The following is a 6,265-nucleotide window of genomic DNA, read 5'->3' as shown; positions in this document are numbered from 1 at the left end:
TGAGATTTTTTTGTATATTTTGTATATTAAATATTGTGTTAATGTTTAATTTTGTTGATTAATATAAATATACGCAGGACAGGGGAGGTAATACACTATTATTTCTTTCTTATATCCAGGGGAAACAAATGCAATAAGTTTAAATTTCATGTTTAATAAATAGAGAATATTTGTTCATGTCAGTGTGAGATCATTTGTTATTTTTTAATTGGTCGCTTTAGCGACCGTCTAAAGTGCTTAGTGTAAAATTCAGGTCGGTACGGCCTAGGTACGAGGAGCCCAATTCCCGCTTACTACGCGTATCCGCGCAAGAAAGAGTTGTATAATTTATGCAAGAGGTTTGAGTTCTCCAATTATGTTTATTCACAAATGGAAACATTATATTAATATCGTGTTGAATGCAATAGTTTCGAATGGTGTTTTTTAGAAAAGAATAAAAAACAATGATCGTATTGTACTTGTCGCGGAGGTGATTGTTTATGAATGATTAAAATAGTCCACTTTCTGATGCGTCTGCGTGACGTAGTATTTTCGCTCATCTCATTCATAAATCTGAGGCTGGCGATAAACAAATGGGAGTCCGGGTGAGAATAACGCAATAGTATAAGGTTACGCTTGTTTATATTCACAGGTCTCAATTAATAAAACGTTGACCACGAGTTCAACAATTATTACAGGGATACGATAGACAACATAAAAAAATGTTTCATTATCGCTGAAACTGAATATTTAAAAACAATTCAATATAACAAGAATATTCTCTAAAAAATGTAGTCTTGCTGTTTTGAAATAAGGTTTGGAATCTTGGTTTCTTAATAACTTAATTCAAAACAAAAGTTTAATTATAGTGTTTTTTACTTGTTAGTCGCATATTTATCGCATTATAATGTGTGTTATAATAGGCAAACCATACATTAGTAAAATTCAATCTGCCTTCGCACATAGAAGGAATGGGTCAATTAGATGCTGCGTTTCCTTTGCTTACTTCAGTTATGGGTCAATTCTTTACGTAATAGCAATCACAAGGCCCCGGCTTCAAAGGAATTGCGGAGCGTTCTTACATAATAAAAGTCGTAGTCGCATGGTACTGAGTATTTGCGTTTAGCGTCCTATTTCGTCACGTGGTTCTTTTTCGCGGATTTTTTGGCATTCATAAAATGAGGCTATTAATAGATGCGCCTGTCGATAAATAAAGTAAAGTCCACGGGCGATAACAACGCAATAGGTAACGCTCTCACATACAACTCAATGACGTAGTACGGGTCGTAAATTGAGGCTGTTAATAGATTCACTTCAGCGATACGATAGACAAAAACAAAAAAATGTTTCATAATCGCTAAACCCGAATATAACAAACAATTTATAATAATAATACGAATGACCTGTTTCGTAACCTCGTTCATGCTACTACAGCGGGTATTTCTGGAAAACGTTCTTTGGTTCTCAACAGATAGCGGCGATCTTTTGTATTTACGGGTGCTAGCAACGCAATAGTAGAAGGTTTATAGAAGGTTTAGCTTGTTTATATTCACAGTTCTCAATACATAGACAGTTGGATATAAGTTCATCAATTACTACAGGCATACTATAGGCAACCTCGAAAATGCTCGCTAAAACCGAAAACAACTAAATATATTATATTAAATATATTTATAACAATAAAAATCTTTTAAAAATAAGTTCATCAATTACTACAGGCATACTATAGGCAACCTCGAAAATGCTCGCTAAAACCGAAAACAACTAAATATATTATATTAAATATATTTATAACAATAAAAATCTTTTAAAAATGTAGTCGGCGTATACGCTGACTTTGAAATAAGGTTATCAATTTACTTTTCTAAATAAATAAATACAATTAAACTAAAGTTAAACTATTGTGTTGTGTTTTTCACTTGTAAGCTGCATATTCACCGCATGAAATGTGTGTCAGCATTGTCAAACCACACATTAGTGTGAGTAGATAAAAAATATACTACGGGAGAGCACTTCATATGTGTCCTCATTTGGCTTGTTATGAGTATCTTTCTTCACTATCGAAATATATCGTATGTTTATATTTGATTAAAACGCAGTTTTCTTTCGACACATTTAAATCACACGTCAATAGCGCCGTCATGCGAAAATGGGTCTTATGCGTTTCGGCAAGCGTCTGTTAAACCCAACATGTGCTTTTGCGCAGTCAGGCCATAGGCGATGCGGTTCGTTTTAAAATCACTCAATATGTTATGTTTCTCCTTACCAGAAGGAGAGATAGCTGAGTGGGCTATTTATATGATGGGCGCATATGGAATAAGACCAATTTTCGCATGACGAGGGTCATTACAAATCTCATTGCGAATTGAAAATGCCACATTGAAGAACAATGCTTTTTGATACAAAATTGAATTCAAAATAGCAAACTTGTTAATAATAGCAGCCTATCCACACATTAAGGAATGATTTCTAGACATGCTGACTAAGTACGGCAAACATTGTGGTATGATAATTAAACGATTTTCTCTTATCGTGACACTATACTATTTCGCTAATGATTGTTTTCTCATCTTGGAGGCGAAAGTGAAATTCTGCGAGATGGATTGTAACGCGTAATTGTAACAGCGCCACAATTTGTGTCGTTTGAGCATACGGGGAGTAGTCCGGAGTTCCTTACACTGAACAGTGCGACATCCTTTGAATTGAGCAGTGATGTAGCAAAAATTCAGAGGTTGTATCTCGAATCAGCTTATTAAATATTCGACAATATTCATGGGTGTCTGTTGGCGTTATGTAAAAGTCACTAAGATGAAAACTGAGTAAAACAGCTACGCCTAAAAGCGCATTAGTGCTCTATACCTATGTTTATGTCAGCGTTGTTGACACCGTGTGAACTGCTCGGGTAAAAAGTAAAGCATAAACAGCAATGTTTATATACTTTATCCTCCATATACAAGATACGAAGATTATTGAATATTTTGAATTTGTATATGGTGTCAAAAATCAAAAGTTTTGTACACGGAACTTTCATTATGAATGTATATTCTTGGTGAGATAGTCATTTGATATTAGAAAAAATATTCCTTTAATATGATGGTGACTGCAAATTTTCTTTATATTAAGTCTCATTACCATTTTCATCATACTTTCTATGCTTTCAGAACTTCCAAAAAGCATGTTGTTTTTTATTTTGTCTTAGTTATTTCTATGAAATAATAAGGATGATAAAAAGTGCACACAAAAATCGACCCGTGCGCTATGACACACACTTTATAAAGTTAAATGGCGTGTGTTCATTTCAAACTTGCGATTGATTTTGAAAAAAATGAATTGCGTGTTAAATTATGCAATAGCGAACATCTTCAGTGCCTTCAGCGCTTTGATTTCGTTGTCCCTTGACATATTGCTTTTATATTTTGCATATTTGTTTACCAACATCACCCCAACCTATATTTCCCCCCCAACCTCACCCCCCCCCATTTTTTTTAAACATCATCTAATAAATTACCCCACCCCACATTATACCCCCCTCTCACCCGCACCCCCCATTTTTTTTTAAACATCTAATAAATTACAATACCCCACATTATACCCCCCCTATCACTCCCCCTACCCCCCTCGACCCCCAATTTTTTGTTTAAACATCTAATAAATTACCACAACCTACATTATACCCCCTCTCACTCCCCCTACCCCCCCCCATCCCCCCCCCCAAAAACCCAATTTTTTTTAAACATCTAATAAATTACCACACCCCACATTATACCCCCCTCTCACTCCCCCCTACCCCCCAATATTTTTTTAAATATCTAATAAACTACCACATCCCACATTATACCCCCTCTCATCCCCCTACCCCCACATTTTTTTTTAAATTTTTCCTTTTTTTATTTTTGAAAGATCGTCTTATAAATTATTGAATATGAACAATTTCCCCATTATGGCTTACGTTATAATGTCAAGCACTCGAATAGTCGAGCGCGCTGTCCTCTGACAGCTCTTGTAACGATTCACCTTGCTGCTCCTTCAGGTTACGAAATTCGAATTTCTCGAATTCCGTGTTTGTGTTTGACGAAAAATGTCGTTTTAGCGCCGCTTTCGTCTCATCGTAATTTGAATCGTTGCTTTCTAAATCCAAAGTCTCGTAAATGTCATACATCTCGTCACCTGCATAATGTAGTAATAACGCCTTCCTTCGCTTTTTTGATTCGATGTTCAATCCAACGAACAAGTTTTCTAATTTGTTAACATATTTGTCCCATCGTATTCCAACGGAATGGCTGTCACTATACACTGAAAATCTTTCACAACTCGGAAGAGCCATGTAAACACATTAATCCTCGTCGCCAATGTAATTTTTCAGACCCGTTTAGGGAGGGTTAAGAAATAGACGGAGTTTGTTTATATATTTATTAACACACACACACCCAGAAATACATATGTACATACAGTCCTGCGTTATACTAGTGAATGTTTACGAGCGAACCCCGGCCACGCGCCACACACCACACACGCTGCGTCTGCAACGCTGGATGCTGATTGGTGTAGGGCGGGGTTAACCGAAGGTTAGAATAATATTAGGTCTTTTCGTAATTAAAAAGTTGTCTCCCATTCGGGTAGGTATCACGAGTATCCCGTGTAAAACGCGGTCCGTCTAACATGCGAATATGACTTATATCCGCGGATTGACCGAAAAGCGCGGATATGGACGAATACAGGCAATATCGACCCTTTGTCTGCAATGTTTAATAAAAAAACACAATATGGGTTAAATATGTTAGTATTGTCTAAAAATATAACAATTTAATAGACATTATCATTTTTCCAACTCTTAATTCATATCCGCGAACATGACGAAGTGCCAGAAGATTGTTTTAGGGCTACACACCACAAACAATATAACCATGCCGACACCACATATGTTTTGTTGTATAAGTTTACATAATATACTGAATGTATTATTATTCTTGATGTCGTCTCAAAACTTTAGTATTTAGATATACAATATGCTTTAGACAATATTAAAATATTTTGGGCCGATTATCGCCAGACCACAAGTAATTAATGATGTTACTTTTCCCTGGTTATATTTTTATTTGAATTCAAAATGTTTATTTAAATAAACTGAATGTTATGAATGCAGTAAATATTGTCTGAAATGTCACTGTTTCAAGTGGCATTTTTCATTTGAAAATAAATGATGATTTCAAATGCGCGAATAGGATAAAATCGACGAATGTGGTTTATCCAATAAAGGATCTATATTTGTAGTGCTATAATAACTTTATGCAAGGTAAAATATCTTATATTTGATTGTTACTATTTATTTTATGTGGTGGTTTATTGAGAAATATAAGTGAATGAAAACTAATAATTTCAATGTTTCAAACAGTGAAAATTAACAGTGAAAAATATCGATAATTTTCACTTTTTACTGTGAAATGACGACATTTTTTATGACGAATTGACGTCATTATCCCACCGAAAATCTTTAGTTAAACTCTTAAACAATATGTCCCGATTTTCGTAATTCCGTCTTGACAGAGTTGTCGTTCGTGCGGGTAGGTATACCTATTTCCGGTGTTAAGGAAAACAATTGGGAAATACTACTGTTCCATCGTCAAATGCCTTAATTGTAGCGGTATAATAGGTACATTTTCAACAAAAGTAACATTACATAAATTGCCTAAAGACTCATTACAAGAAAAGCTTGGATGACAGCAATTAGCCGGAAAAATTGATTTCCAACAGCGTATACTCAAGTCTGTTCCGACCACTTTCGAGACGGAATCGGTCCAAACTCTGTTGACCGAAACAAAATTCCTACTGAAAATTTACCTCAGCGCAAAGTAGTAACAAAACATGAAAGAAAGCAGTGTATATTAAGACAGCCACTTCCAGAAAATATCCCTGTCACCTCTGCCCTACATTTCCATTCGTAAGTACCAAACAGGTAGCATGTTTTGTAGTCGTAATCCAAATTGTCCAAATCATGTTCATATAACCATTAAAGTTGCACTGTTATTGAAAAGCAATGCATGTCCCGCTAAAATATATTTTTCGTTAACATTTTGTTTTATAAGTGAATGTAACAGCTGTAATATTAATCTTAAACATATAAGCTTCGTATTTAACTTTTCGGGGTATTGGATATGAACTGTTGAAATATTAACGAAAAATCTAAAAAATTTGCGGGACATGCATTGCTTTTCAATAACAGCGCTATTATAATGGTTATAATCATTCTTGAAACATTTAAATGTAGCACTACGATATCCTTTGTTCA

The sequence above is a fragment of the Dreissena polymorpha genome, chromosome 4 (assembly GCF_020536995.1).
Source record: "Dreissena polymorpha isolate Duluth1 chromosome 4, UMN_Dpol_1.0, whole genome shotgun sequence".
In the NCBI taxonomy this organism is placed as follows: Eukaryota; Metazoa; Mollusca; class Bivalvia; order Myida; family Dreissenidae; genus Dreissena; species Dreissena polymorpha.
The sequence above is the reverse complement of the archived record's forward strand: the minus strand, read 5'-3'. Positions refer to the sequence as shown.